This window comes from Vidua chalybeata, chromosome 2 (assembly GCF_026979565.1).
Source record: "Vidua chalybeata isolate OUT-0048 chromosome 2, bVidCha1 merged haplotype, whole genome shotgun sequence".
NCBI classification, from domain to species: domain Eukaryota; kingdom Metazoa; phylum Chordata; class Aves; order Passeriformes; family Viduidae; genus Vidua; species Vidua chalybeata.
The window spans coordinates 62,992,139-63,008,503 of record NC_071531.1 but is presented as its reverse complement, the minus strand read 5'-3'; the positions used below and the strand labels follow the sequence as shown (position 1 = coordinate 63,008,503).

Sequence of the window (16,365 nt, the reverse complement as noted above, 5' to 3'; positions counted from 1 at the left end):
GAAGCTTGCTCCCTGCAGGAGCTGGTAACCCCGGGAAGGCTGGTGCTGCCGTCCTGGCCTGTGCCAGAGTCGGGCTGCTTCTGCTGCTTGCCTGTCCCCCACATTCCTCAGCAGCAAGGCTGGTTTGTGTCATTAGGACAGCGTTACAAAAATCCCACAAAAAACAGTGATATACAGCATTCTAAATAAACATGAGCTTGGAAAACAGAAGTCAAAAAACCACAAGGAAGGGGTGGACTGACTACCATGAGCACCATCAGCCAGTGTTTCAAAGTAATAATTTAAATTCGTAACAGGAAACAGCATGGCAGTGGATGTTAGTAACACTAGCACACCTAGGATCTGATGATCTATACTTTTCAGCCAAAAGGAGAGAATCCCCACACATTTAGGGCTTTTCTAAATGAGGCTGTGGAGGTAAGTAGGGACACTGCATGGTTTTTACACTTGTCTTGCCCTCTTTCAGGTCTCAATGTTTTGCCCCATTAGCTCTGTATAGCAAGATGCAGGGTGTTTTGTACTGGTAGGTACAGAGTAGATATAAAATAGGGCCAAAATAAAACAGAAAATCAGTTTAAGTGAAGTTCTTACACTTTAAAAAAATCCCATCTCATGTCCTCTACATTATACTGACAGAAGAACAGAAAACAGAGGCAAGGTGGCCAACCAATTTTATTTTTACCACTTCTTTCATATATTTTCTCTTGTCTGCTCAGTAAAGGAACCTGTAGCATGTCTAACTCCCATTTGGAAGATTCCATTCCAGATTATGAAACTCAGCAACTTCTAAGAAAGCATTTAATGACTCCTTTAAAATTCACTGTGGCTTGTTCACTTTTTGACACTGTTTCAAAGTATGTCCTATACTCAGTCTGCTGACAAATCCAGACTGAGCTAGAAACACAATCACACCTCTCTCTTGGCCTCTCTCCAAAGCCTATGGCCTTTATTTCCAGGAGTGGGCAGACAGGACCCATGCTTTTGTCCCAAGGCTTCCCAGTTCACAGCCTGCCTGTGGTGACTGCAGTTACACTGAATCCTCAGGCTGTAAGCTGAAGGTCACTGATACAGACATACATCCCCATCTACAGCTCCTCCGACGGAGCAGTCAGCTCCCACCGAGCGGCTGCAAAGCCTCATTGCAGCAGGACCTTCAGGTGCTGCAGCAACATCACAAAAGCCACAAGGAGACTAAAGGCAGCCTGAATCTCAGCATTCAGGCTAGGCTAGCCAGAGTTTGGGCAGCAACACACCACATCCTATCCCCCTTAATATCAATGCCATTTCTGCACTAGTGTCCCTGCTTTAACTAGTTTTAACTAGTTTTAACTAGTTTTAACTAGTTTTAACTAGTTTTACTCCCACGAGTACTTAATCATTCTTTTTGGGGGAAACTATTAGCACTGGAAAGATATACAGCTGCTTCCTTACTAAGGAAACATACACCTTAAAGCCAGAGCTATATCAAAACTGCAAATGTGATTTACACACTCAGCTGAACAGATTTAATGAGCATTTAAACCAAGAAACCACAAAATCTGCATGGAATATTGTGCTGTGGTGGTACGTGGACCAACAGCAGAGAAAGTGAAAATACAGGTAAGAGCTCTTAATAGTAAACAACGTAAGAGAAACAGCAAAGATACTCCCAAAGCTTTTCTGATACAATTATTGTTACATAAATACCTGGGCTTCTCTTCAAATCAAAACCAACAATTGTACTGCATTACTCACAGCTCTGGGAGTCCACAACCCCTGAGATAAATGAGCTCATAAGCCCACCACCAATCTCAGGGTTATTCTGTGTATTTCAGAGAAGCTGTTTCCTACCTGCTGTATAGAAGAGATTCTACAGCAATGAGCATTGTTTTTCCCCTGCTTCTCAATTTGATACTCAGTTTTGAAAGGGCACTTCTTAGTTCTCATCAATACTGGACAGGTATGTGTTGCTACAGTGCACAGAAAAGCCTCCTTCCTCCCCTCTACTTCTTTACTTCAGGTACACCTGAGAGTATTTCACTAGATACAGAAAAACAGTCTGGCACTCCTGACATGACAGACAAGGACCATTTATTTCAGCAACCTCAAAAGCAGAAACAGAAAGCAAAAACAGAAGCATCTTTTTTTTTTTTTTTCCTAGAAGAAATACTTCTAGCAGGAAATAAATATAATTAACCATTGTTATGAGGTTAACTAACAAATCACTTAAAGCACATCTTGATTTGGTAACGAAATAAAACTTTCTCACATCTTTTTAAGTAACCTGCTATTATGTATTTTGTAAATGACTTTAAACTATTCTGAAAGACCCTCCTCTACCAGTCCACTTCAGTCTTTTATTATTAAAGGCACTTCATCCTTAAGATGACAGGTCATACAAAGAAAAAGCTGGAAAAACAGGCTAAAGTATTGCATTGTTTTCAGTACAAAAAGCTCACTTTCTTTAACCCTGCCTTTCTACGCAAGAAACTTCCTTGAGAAACAAGAGTATCATCTGCTTGTACTTCAAATAATTACTCTCTGCTCATTTGTCTCTCCTAAGTCTCCTTGACTGAGGTCAAGAAAAGAACAAGTACATTCTAAAATCAAAGTTTACCATTTCAGTAGGATTTCACAGCCAGGACTGTTCAAGTCATGTTATGCCACCATTCTTTTCAAACCAAAACAGTTTGTGCTTAAAACTACCAAACAGTTAGACTTCTGTCATTATCTTTGCTGACTACTGTTATTACCCTGTCCAGAGGTCTCTCACTGCAGTACATGAGCAGCTTTTAACACTGCACTCATTACTTCCTACAGGTCTGCAGAAGGAACTAAGAAGATGAGTCTGTTGGTAGGCTTACATTCCTTCTTTCAGGCATTCGCATCATCTACAGGACAATGTTTTAATGTCTTTAAAGTAATTTTTGAAAAGTTGAAAACCCACTACTTTAAATTGTGTCACCTTTATTCTTGCAGGGAGATACATATTTTCTTAAAGCTTGAACATGATCAAAAGGGATCATCCATTAGCTACTAGATAAAAAACTACTTCACAAGAAGGCATAAGGAAGAAGTAGCAAGCAGTAAAAGTGTGGGTATGAACATACTTAGAAGTCCAAGCACTTTCAGTCAAGCAGTTACGGCTTTAAAACTAACTTGATGTTTTGTATTGCTTAAAGTACTGTTGTCAAAATAAATTTCCATGTGACAATTTCTCACCTCTCATTCCCTACATTAATGGCTCGTGGAGATTAGGCACAAAACTGTCTCTGTATTTATTTAAAACAAGCCAAGCCAGAGGTAGTTTGATCACTCATTTACTCACTCCATCAGTTTATCTATCTTGTCCTGAACTGATATGACAGAATGACTTCTCCTGGCTTGCTTGGGTACTTTATGAGCATTAAAATCACTTAGTATTGGAGGATGGAGAAGATCTGGTCAAAGAATATAGAAAAAGTAGCACTGATTAATCTTGCCTAAGTGAAGGCTTTCCCCTGCTATATAGCTAGAAAATACAGCAGTTCACAGCTGCGTTGTGAGCCAGCAAACAATTAAATGAATGAAACAAACATACCTTGAGAGTATGCTTAAATCACTCCAAAACTTAACCTGAAAGTGACTATCAGTGAAGGCATCCAAACAATTCTCCAATCAAATCTGCAATTTCAGTCTACTACTGTAATCCTGCCTCCAGTAAAATTCAGACCTGAACTGCGCTCACATATACATAGAGTATTGCAGCAATACTAATAAAGTAGCATCTTTATTGAAGCTCTGCATTTTATTCCAACTCCATGAAGAAATACAATTTTAATTACTAAATCTAAACAAAGTCACAATTCATCTCAAAACAGATGCAATCTCCCAATCCAATGCTTATATGAGACTGCAATACCACACAATCAATATAACACTAAACAGACACATTAACTGATAAAACACTCCAGAAAACATTGACAATCCGTGTATTCAGAAATAGCAGAATCACCATTTTTATGATTCCTGGATCTCAGCACTTCTTAGACGTTGTATCCAATATTTTCATATATGCACATGTACACAGCAGTGCTTTCTGAGCTATGCAGTAAATTTACAGCACACTTCCATCATAGAAAGCCACTGCCCTGCTACCTACTGCACACACCCACACACCTCAAATGTCAGAAAAACTTCAGGTACAAGCATCATATCATATCATATCAATAATGCACAAAATACCCAAGCCAAAAATCCTACCAACAAGCAGCATGCTGTCTCTTCTTATCCCTACCCCACACTGTTATCCTGAGAAATTAAATCCCACTTCTTCTCTGCTATAGGTGGAAGGTGCTCAGATACTACATACAATGTGGCAGAATAAAATCCTATTACTGTTGCGCCCTTTTTAAAATTATGAGAACAAGTTACCCGCAAATTTACAGATACAGAAGTTTACTTCTCACAATATAAATTCACATATTACTTGTAGCAAAAAAAAAAATCAACACATTTCCAGTATCAAAGTTTCTTAAAATTAGGAGGGTTTTGTCTAGTTTTTACTTTAAGAATAATGACAGCTGTTCTCCATGGGGTTAAAATGCAATCCAAAGTCTTAAAAACGAATTTCCATTAGTATAGTCTTCTCTATTTTCTAGTTCTATCAGAAACAAGATTTCCAAAACAACTCAGTTTTCTTCCTAGATGTACTGCAGCAATATTTTCTAAACATGTACTTAAAAGAGGTGCAAAGACTCAAAGAGCAGTTGAAAACTATTTCACTCTGCTAATTTGCAAAAAGTTTTATAGTTCCTATCCTCCCTCCTAAATGGAAAACTAATTGTGATAAAACATCAAGCCCAATTAGAAACAGTCACTACACACAATTGTTTATTTGAACTTTCCTTTAAAGTATGTATAATTGTTTTTACAAAATCCTCCAGTATTGGACCAAATCTTGTCATCTTTTCTGCAAGGAGAAAACCCTCACACTCCCTCCAGTTTCACATCTCATTCACTAAGTACTTCACTGAATTTAAATCCTAATGTATATAAAAATAAGTATTTCAAATTTAGCTTATTTTAATGAAATGCTAAAAAAACATTACAGCAGCTCGAGGTCTGCTTTCAGGATACATTTGCAATTTTCTTCAGGTTTCAGTATTAGCTTGCACATCAGAAAGCACAAGTTGGGCACCTATTTGTATATTAAGACAGTGATCAAATGCCACTGAAGCTTGAGCACCTGAACTAGAGCTCAGGTTTTTCGAGCTTGATCTCACTGATGTCACTTTTGCCAGAATTCTGAAGTTCAGCTTTGTTTGGGGATGTAATCTGTGACCTTTAGATTTCTTTTTACATTTAAGGCCCAAAAATCCGACTGACCTCTGTAGGCCCTGGAAAAAGTTGGAGAACAAAGTGGGCAAGATTCAGAAAACAGGGAAGGCACTTAAAGAAATATATTCTGTCTGCACCTGTGGACAGCTGGCAACTGTGCCAGCCACGGGAGGAGATGAGATCAGTCTCTGTGGTAGCACTGAGTGAGAGGGAGCAAGCATGGAGGAGAGGTCAGGTCCCTGCAGGTGGGTTGCCATCCCATTCCTGGCATATTCAGGTTATATCTTCCTCCATAAACACGCTTGCTGGAAAAGTGAGCAGGGCAGCAAAAGCAGCAGGAAAATAATTTTCATTCACTTTTACTTAAGAGCAAACCCTGCCTGACCTTTAGCTGTCCTTATGCTTCTTTAACCTACGGCTGCTCTCCCATCTCCACAGCCTCCCCTGCCACCCCTGCCCCCTGGCAGAGGGGGCCTACCCTGCCCCAGGGTGCCTGCAGGGGTACATCAGCACACATCATGGTTTTGGAAACAGCTGGCCTGGCACAGCCATCCCTGGGAAGCAGAGCTGCAGGAAGATGGCTGGCCCCAGCCAAGGCCACCACAGCTGTGAGCAAGGACAGAGGACTCCTCCCTAGAAACACGAGGAAGAGGGGGTTATGCCAGCATGAATGCACCATATAAATACATGAAGTAGCAAACATGAAAATCCAGCGAAAAAAGAAAAAATTTTCAACTAACCCTCTGATTTTCTGAGATGTCACCCAATCTTTAGCTGTTCTTTTGTTTTACCAAGTACTAATTCCTCTGAATAACTCCAACTAAGTTGAACTGAAGGTGCTTCTCCAAAAGCAACATTTGCAAATTGCAAACCTACTTAAAAAAAGTGTCATTTCATCTCCAGCATTAAATGCTGCTTACTGTTTCTTATACCAGAGCAAAATATCTGCTGTAACATCCCTTGTGATGATGTCTGCTCTTGTCTAACGACCTGACACCAAAGCCAGATGTGAATCAATGACTCTTACATGGTCTCCTCTAAAAGCTTCTCTACATTTTTTGCGCATAATACCTAAAACTAAATGAGAAATTCTTGTCATTCAATTAAAAAAAGGGTATTATTTTATCCTCTGGCCCATGGTTTTCTCCACAGTGTTTGTGTGGGACTCAGGGTTAAAAGAAGTAGTTTTTACTATACAACATTTCACTTTACTGTAAGAGAATACAAAACAGATTACTGAAAGTCAAAATTCATATTTTACTTCAAAAAATGCATCTCCCCCCATAAAAAAGTTCCCCAAACAAATTTATTTTTCTACTTTCTAGCTTCACTCACCAGAAGTTAATGAAGTATGCAAAGTGATACTGCACATAGAAATGCAGCAGATCTCTTCATCAAGAAAAATCATACAGGATCCTTGCATTCAAGTCTAAAATACATGTGTGTGACACCACAGAAGAGGGTGGGTCTCTTCCTTGCCACTCCAGCATGAATGCAAGGAACACAGATTCCAATCTCCATGTTATATAGCTGCCCGTATAAATACAATACAGTAACAACATTAACATATACAAGCACTTTGGTTTTGGGTTTTTTTTTTTTTTTGTTTTGTTTTGGTTTTTTTTTGTTTTTGTTTTTTGCTTGTTTTTAACTGATGGAAAGAAAAGGTTTAAGATAGGCTACTCTTTACCAAAGAAGCCTTATGGATCCCAATTGCATTCTTGCTCTATGTGCAGAGCCACTATACTTGTCAGGGTACAACACTGGCTTGCCAGTCATACAAACTGTCCTACTCCTGCAATTGTCCAGCACTCCTTAAATTAATCACAGGTTAGCAGTAAGAGCTATTTGCACAAAAACATCATGCTGTGAAGTGCAGTTGCTGCAGAGCTGACCCACTGATAACTTTTCCACCACTGCATTTTGAACTGCAACAGAGCAGTACAACGGTCCATATGAGACCAAGAAACTTCCAGATGGTGTTGTTAAACTCTAGAGAAGTTACCAGCTGCATCCCTGCATCTCTCAAATAGCTGACCACTATTGCTGCTGTTTGGGACCCTGCCTGGTACAGCCCAGGAAAAGGGAGGAGAACAAAAGCATCTTTTAACTTTGGTGCTGAAAATACCTGAGCAAGTGTAAGTGTGCTCCTCTAGAAGTAAGAGACTGCAGTAACAAGCGATTTGGTGTAGTTCAACATCTTCTCCAACATTTACATTTATATTAAAGTGATTCCAGTATTACAATTTGATCTTCTGCTTGGGTGAACATGTGGGCTGTGAATTTAACAGCATCACTTATAAACCAATGCAGTATATAAACCACAAAGACACAAACTCCCTATCAACAGATACCTAAGCAAATCTTCAGCACACTAATTGTTCTATTAGTTTTTTTTAATGTTACTTTTTCTACCAGAGAGTGGGGGTGGGGGGGTTGGGGAGAATGTTAAACACAGTCTAGATACTAAATGGGCTGGTAAACACTAGATACTTTAGAGAAACACAGGTAACTTGGGTCTCAGCGTTGAGGCCTTACTTCTGTACTGTGACCCTACTTCTCAGTGCTCTGCTTACTCCTGTATTTCCCACACATTCCCAAAGACTCCAGTTTTCAATGACAGCTTCTTTAAGGAAAGGCAGAAAAACAGGGCAAAAATTCTACCCGGAGCACCAAAGGCAGTAAGCTCATCCTCCCCTGCCTCCCTCACTCATATAAAACCCAAGAACAAGCCCTCTAATAAGCAGATCTTATCCCCAATTAGTTTTCACTTTCAATAACAATAAAACTTATTATCAAAATAAATACCCAGTTAATTGAATAATCAGTTCCCAAGAGAAAGTACTGTTTTCGACATCCAGTGCTCTAAAAGAAATCCACAGACAGGATTTGCAACCTCCTAGCACAGGCGCAGGTGTTAGTGCAGCCTAACCAGATCTTGCCTCTAGAAGGAATGTCCAGGACATGTCCTTGTCTCATCAACACTAATTGTCAGTGACTGGCCCCAGAGACTCAGTAGTTTTGGTACCTCTTAGACACAGCAACCTGATTTAAACCAACAAATCAAGTACCAGGAACTCTTAAGTGCACCAGCCTAGCCCCACTCTGCATGATCTAGCCTCCCCTTACTCAATGCAAGTTAAACTAGCACACACACAGCTCCATGCTACCCTATCCTCCTTCTGATACTTGTTCTGCCTTATTGGAAGAAGCCTCAGGTGACCACAAAACCATGTAGAGACATACTATTTAAGATTTGAGATGATGCCAGGTTCTATTAATATGTATTTTTAAATGCTACATTTTAGCAAGGTGTTTCCAAGAAGTTGATAATAAAGAATCTCTGCACTTTTTCTTTCTTTTTAAGACCCTGCATGCTGCACAGCCAACTCTCTAGACCTCAAAATCCCTCAAATCTGACTTGGGAGGGATGTATACAACTCTTGGCTTAGTTACTAAACAGGCAGTATCTATTTGTCCATTTGTCTGGCTGGACTCTTTTGAGTTGGGCATTTACCAGAGGCCAGTGATGCCCTGAATTCCCAAGCTGGTCATGGATAAGAGAGGGCATTCAGCACTTCAGCAGGTAATCTGGTGGAGGGGGCAACTCCAATTGTCCCTGAATTAACCAAAGTCAGCAAACAGTTGAGGCATTTAAGACAGGGTTTGGCAGATAGGGAGGGAAGACTCCGGGTTTCCTGGAAGAAGATACCTCTGTTGGAGGGGCACATGCCCTGTGCAGTCCTCTTCACCTCCCACATGTTTCCTCTAGTAATACTGTGATTAATTTGGAGTTATACAGCAATTGTCATCAATTGCCAAACTATTCAGTAATCTTTACTAAGCCTCCCATTTCATTATAACAATTTTAAGTACACCACAAAGCAGGTATCTCTCATAACAATTTGCCACTGCTGAGAAACAGCATCCACCATTCTCTGGAAAGCTACTCCTCTGCCCAAAAGCACATATGCCAATATACACTCCAGTGCCTTTTCCTGTATTGACTGTGTGGTGAAATTAAAATTAATTGCTTGCACTACTCTTTCTAACCCTGGTATTATCATGATCGCTGACTTTTTATGCATAAAGAAATGTAAGATTCAAACTTTACCCTGACATAGTGGTCTGAAGAGGCAGCAGCAGCAAATTCTCTGCAAGCCACATTAACATCCATGTTTGCACATCATATTGGGTGACACTGCTGAACACAGACACCACAGTAATACATGATCTTCCATCTTAAAGTCTGAAGTTGATTTTTTTCATTGTATTTACATAAAGGTATGTAGGGGTTTTTTTAAGTATTTCACATCAGTATAAGTGACCCACTGCTTCTGAGTTGCAATGGAAGCGAGGCATCTACCTCACTTATGTAACTGAAAATTTCAAACAGAAGAAATGACAGATATAGCCAGGCTTGTTTCAATAAGCAACAATCACTTAATCCACAGCTGAGAGTCCTGCTCCTACTGGTACATTACTCTGTAAATAGTGCACCTTTTCAACTGCATTGAACAACTTTCACTAGTACATTCATCAAATGCTGAATCCTTAATAATTATTTACTTTCTAATCATTAAGATGTTTATGTAAAAACTAAAATTTCTTTCAAATTAGAGGCAAATGAAGGGTGTAACTACTGAAAATCACAGAATTTTCACTTGAAACTATAAGTATCATCTGACTGCAGCCACTAAAAATACTCAGGTTAGATCTAAACCCAAGGGTTTTTCTAAATTTCAAGCATTCCTGCAAACAGGGGTATAAAAATAAATGTCCTAAAGGTCATATATTTTGGCAGAACAATGGTTTATGCTACTTCTTTGTGGCAGCTGCTGAGAACGCTCATCTCTATCTCATCCCACAATCCCTGTACTAGTGAGGTGGAGGTATTTTACTGGACAACACACTAGTGCAATAGGTCTGTAAGTCAAGAACATTTAAAATCAATTGTGTAGCAAGTTCCTTTCATCAATACTATTTCATATCAGGCGTGGAAGGATTTTCACTTCATTCACCTTATATGGCTATTACAGATACCCCCATAATAGAGTATTAGGAACTTTCTCTACATCATAATGACAAGCAATTGACACCAAGTGGCATGGAATTTTAAATTTCTTATGAGAGTTGAAATATTTTTACTCCTAGTATCTGTCTATTGATTAAGAAAGCTACCTAATCTTAGGTAGCTGTTTCACCTAATCCTACTGAATTGCATTGTCTTGTCCACATAAGCAACACTGTTCACATTCCTGAAGATACCTGGTTAATATACATATTTGTCCCCTCACTTAAAAAAACAAAAATGGACATTAGCTGATTTAAAATAAAATCTCTAATCAAAAATCGAGAGAGTCAAGTCTCAAACCAACACTTTATGGTCCACTGAATCAGAGACAATCACTTCATCTTATTACTGTTTCTTTCAGTGTTACTTCTGCCAATGAAAACCCTCCAGCTCCATGGATTTCTAGGGCAGGCCAGAGAGGATTTTTAAAAACGAGATTTGGAACTCAAAGTGCAAGGTTAAACAAGCATGGGGATACCATCACAGGTCTCAAATCATGCTTTTGAGGAGACATACTTGATTGCTTGCTCTTTTGCAGTGCTTTACATCCTGATCACAGAATGTTTCAGGAAAGTGCTGGCCCATCAGCAGGTACATGGAAACAAAAGCAAGAAAAATGGAATAAGAAATCCAGCAGGCCAAGTAAAGATTGGAGCACTGGGAAAAGAAAAACAAAATTTCAGCCTTATGTTCTATATACTAGCCAACACTGTCTCACTAGTTAGGATAAGCTATTTCGATTATTGCCAATAATCCCCCAACTCTGATACTTTTAATGATGTTTTGATTTTTCAGTTTCCAAAGTAAAATATCTCTGCAGTCTCACTGAAGCAGCAGAGAATGCCTTTGCATCTGCAGTTCCTCAGCCCTGTGTCCCACCTCATGATCAGCATTCCCACAGTGTCAGTGTGAATGTGCAAGTTGGAGATGCTCACTGCCAATTTGTTAAACTGTGAATGTCAATTATCACTAAGTTCCTGAATGGATTCACCCCTGATGTCCACTTACAGTGACAATACACATTACAAGCAAATTACCACCGCTTACTGAAAATAAAGGTCCTGTTTTGTTGACAAAGTAAGAATGCTTGAATTTTATGTCTGGAAGTAAGATTCTTGAGGACAGAATCTTGTTCATTTACCAGAATTATTCACAAGTCTAAGAAACACAAAGGTGGTTTTTGAAATTTTGGCCTAACTGACTTATGATCTGAATGCATGCCACTAGCAAAATGAGTTTATTACCTTTATTTTCCTCTAAATCACGTAATGGTCTAGTATAGAACAGTTAGCTTCTGCCACCTTGTGGGACTTCATGGGTTTCCCTGAAAGCTCAGATCATCAGTAAACTAGTGACTTAAAACAAATAAACATTTGGGAGTTACTTTTCTTGTGATTCATTCTGTTGAATGTTGAAATAAGAGAGAAATATTTATGGAGAGGGTATGCCATTTTGAATATTTTCTGGTTCATTATCCCTAGCATTGTTTATATAGTTGAACTGCTGGATTTAGTAATCTTATAAAGGGTGTTTTAAATATTTAAATATCTGTCAAGAGTCCTAAGTTTTGGAAGCTGATGCATCCAAGTTTAAAATAACATTATGATCAAATACTTGTCACCACTAGCAAATTTCACATATTCAAAATAGATTCCACACAGAAATAATACAAATTTAGACTGAAAATCCTTGCATTCAGGTGCAATTTTAAAACCAAATAATAACTTCAGTCTCAAAGAATTATGTATATGCTTAATTTTTTATATGGTGATGACATGTCTAGTTCTCCCACAAGACCCTATTCCATGTATTTACCTTTTAACTGCAATTTGACTTCCTGTTTCGTTTTTCCTCTCCTCATCCAGCCACTTCTATCATACATGGCCAACTTAATGAATGAGTCAAGTTCTCTAAAGAAGAATAAGACAGTTGTAATAGAAAGACTTTTCCACCACAGTAACAAGAAGGTGAAGATGCATGGATCCTCATCCTCGTGTCTTACATGTTGTCTGCTGCCCCTCTGACAGGCATTTGTCACACCTACTTTGTAGAGATGCAAAAGACAACAGCAGCTGCAATCACTGGGAAGGGATGAGGTTCTCTTTTTATTTAAGCCAAACCTCTGCTGTTCCAAATATCAAAACTGCAAGAGCACAGAGGACTGCAGACGATGTGACTCCATGAACCTAATCAACAGCCTCAACAAACCTGCTCCTGTCTGTTCTTGGAGTCAAGTGATTTGTAATAGATGCACAAAAATGCAAGACCAGTTAGGGAGCACTTCTTCCCCCCCACCATCCCAAAACTGCTTCAGTGAACTTGGGAGATCTATCATGCTATGTACTTGATGCTAACTGTAGCAAACTTAAGTCCTTGGAACTTCCTTCTGCTAGAGAAAAAACTGTCAACAGACTTGAAACAGGAACAGTTCTTCCTGATGTCAAAAGCAAATCATCTCTACTAAAGGCCTTTAGTAGTTCATAAATGGACTCAAGAACAATAATTACAGCTCCACAGCCAAAGGAAATGCAGCAATTTTTTTTTTTAATCCATAAACAGAATGCATTTTTGCTCAAGACTGAAACAATAACAAAATGTCAGGCTATGAATCAATTGGCACAGCATACCTAAGGAACATAAATTGTATGTTCTTAAACAAGAAGTTTCAGAATCTCACTAGCTTCCCTGGTAACTTCACAAGTGAGGTTGTTTCTGACAGCCATCATATTCCCTCACACACAACCCCTTATCTCTTTTTATATATTGTTAAGGTCCCAGTAGCCACACAATTAACTTACAAGGCAAAGCTCATACGTGTTCACAAGAATCTCTGACCACACTTTTGCTCCAACACTGAGAATCTCTCCCAGACTGAGGTATGTCAGTGTCCTGACTGTCTGGAAGGCACCAAAACACTCCTCTCACAGCTGTCCTTACCCATCCCAATCTCCACTTCAGGAAATCCAGACAGACAAACTGGTAGGGAGCTCTAGAAGAGTAATCAGTCCGGATGATGAGGGAATCAGAACCACAGAGCATATTCTACCTGACCCCAACACAGCCATCACCTTGCAAGGACAGGACAGGCAGCACTATTCTCTACCCCACTGTGAGTGTTAGGAATACAGATACCTCCTTACCCAGAGCTTATTTGATTCAGATTTTTCCCTGCCCTGGAGCACCCTGATATTATGTCAGTCTCACTGTAACTGTAGACATGTATCTAAGAGCCATCTTCCATCCCTGGCTACACAGAAAAAGAAATAGCATGCTCTAGCAAGAGAGTGGATTGGATCCAACACCCACTGCAGGTCTCAGTAACTCCATAACACAAAAGAAGTAAATACTAGGACCTTTTAAGAAATTTCATTTTGATGCAAGTGAATCATATCCTGACATATCCTTTTATTTTCAATTTATTTCTCTACGAGTCCTGTATACTGCAGTGCTACTAATACAGCAGGAAGATCCCTGAGCTAACTTTCTGCATGTCTGCATGCCCATGGCTGTCTAATTGCAGTACCAGAGAGTTAACTAGCATCTTATTCTTCAGGATGCTTTGAAACCAGTAGAAGCATAAACACACTTTTCATACCCCAACTAGGCATGCTCTCTTTGTTAAGTGTAACTCACTGACCTGACAATACAGGACTCCCAAGCAGCAGCAGACTGAAAAGTCCCTGATGATTTTTCAGCTCTTCCTGAAAGTATTGCACAGTTTTCTGAACACCAGCAGCAAAAATTGGCCTGCATTAACTTCACTTAAAGTTGTGAGTTCTCCAATGAGACAAATATCTCGTCCAGGTCAAGGAAGACTCATGACATGGCTTGAGCCTGGTTCCCATCTGAAACACTACTGCCTAACTGTCAGGATAAGATTTGTTTTACATTTTCTCAGAATATTTATTTTTCTACAAAAACATTTGACTTTTGCAAACTTTTGTTGAGGGAACTTTCCAAGAAGTTTCATAAATTAATTACTTTATTCATGTACTTACTGGAGAAAGAAGTATTTAAAAACAAACAAAAACCCACAAAACAAACCAAACACCACTGGGCCACTTGTTCCTTCTGTTTTTTATTTTATCTATATTCTTATTGATCTACTTTTGCTGTCAACTGTTTGGCCTTACATTTCAAGGAGAAAAGAGAAAAGTTCTGAATCTAATTGTCTTATTTCTTGAGAAACACCTCTAAAAATCGCCCAGGTTACAGACTTTATGAGATTTCCAAGAGGAACCTCACTGCTTCATAAACCAGAATACACAATCAGATCCATCTTTACCATTGTTTCATTGATGCCAAGCCACAAGAGCTTACCCAGAACTGTGTATGTGCCCAAGGACTTGTGCCAAAAAGTCTCAGAGCAGGATCAGGCCCCTGTAAGATTAGCTGCATATACAGCTTCAATCCTGCAACTGCAATAGCTCAAGGAGACTGCTATGATAGAGGCATTGCAGGACTGGGCCCTAAAATAATCAAGTATATAAAGATCTTTGTGCTCTCCACAACTGAAGCACAATTCTTAAAAATGAATGGAACAAAAAACTTTTGTATTTGTGAAATAAAAATCAATTCTTTGGACAACAAGCAGGACCAGCATTCTTCAGGACAAGCTCCTTAAAATCTATAAGCTGTTTTCTCTTTTTATTTTTGTTTTATTGGGGTTTTTTTTTTTAGAATTTGTTTTCCAGATGTTTTGGAGCTTTTTCTTGCAGACAGAATTACTAGAATGACACAGCAAGGCCCCTGTCCTAAGCCCAGCAGATGAAAAGATTCAGTCAAAAGATGCGAATTTGTTCACATTAAAAAAAAAAAAAGCAGTTAAAAAACCTGATAGCGCTGTCTGGAACTGTAGAGCAAGGATGGGAGATAACTCCCTTGGGATCTATAGTATAGCATACAGATAGTTGGATTTGAAATCAGAAGGTGAACAAGATATTAAGAGTTTTCTGTAAATCAGATTCTGGTATGCTCAAGATTGTGTACCAACTGAGAAAACAGGAGTTATTTAAAACCCTACGTGCACACAAGTCCACAGTTCTGAACTGTACTAGCCTAAGAAATGAAAGCCCAAGATCCATGGATTCCCAGTCTTACCTGCTTTGAAAGACAGTCAGTAGACATGCTTGTTACTGACCTAAAACTAAACTACAAGTTCAAATCTGGCACCTGAATTACAAAGTACCCTGCAAAACCCCACACTGTCACAATGCTGACTTCCTTCAGGGCACTTATACCAATCCTTACAACAAGAAGCTCTGGCTGAAGAGCTGAACTGAACACACTGAAATATGTAGGTAGAGACAAAGCTTGACTTTATGAAGCCCTTGTGAGCAAGAGGATATTTTAACTCATTCTTCGAACCAGCACAAGTATGTTTCTATCACCTTCACACATCTTGTACAGCAATCAAATTATGCCTATGCATCCTTGCAAAAGTATTTTTCAGAGAATTAGGAAGAACAGAGGGCAATATTCACACAGCACTACAGTAAGAAGAGACCTTGGCTTGGAAGAACAGAAGACCAGGCCCAAAAGCTCTGACCTGCAAGGGTACTTTCCTATCAGGCAGCAAAAGCTCTTAGATGTGGAGGAAGAATCCTGAACTGAATTTGGAAGCAAACAGATTTTTCAAGTCTAAGTTCACAAGTACTCAACCAGTAAGCTGGAAATCAACAGGTAATACTTCATCACCATTTTTTCACCAACCAATAGAGGAAAGTAATGTGCACAGGGCAGATATTTTCGTAACAAAGAAGTAGTTGGTGTAGTAAGTTTAACAGTCATGTAAGAACTTTCAGGAAGTTCAGGAATTCTGTACTTCATTCTACCACCAGTCATCTTGGTCTTACCTGAATATCCCTGAGTCTACTCTGCAAACTGCAAAATGGGGGTGGGTAGCACTGTTTCTGAAATGTTTGTAAAATGTAGTTAGTTGATGTATGTAAAAGCACACAATAGAAGAATAAAATGTTATTACACCCTAAAAA

At 39.2% G+C, this 16,365-nt stretch overlaps 1 protein-coding gene across 2 annotated transcripts in view; it reads right to left on the bottom strand.

Moving 5' to 3' along the window:
• Window positions 1-16,365, bottom strand: part of BBX (BBX high mobility group box domain containing) — a 134,660-nt gene that overhangs the window by 102,060 nt on the left and 16,235 nt on the right. The window lies entirely within an intron of this gene.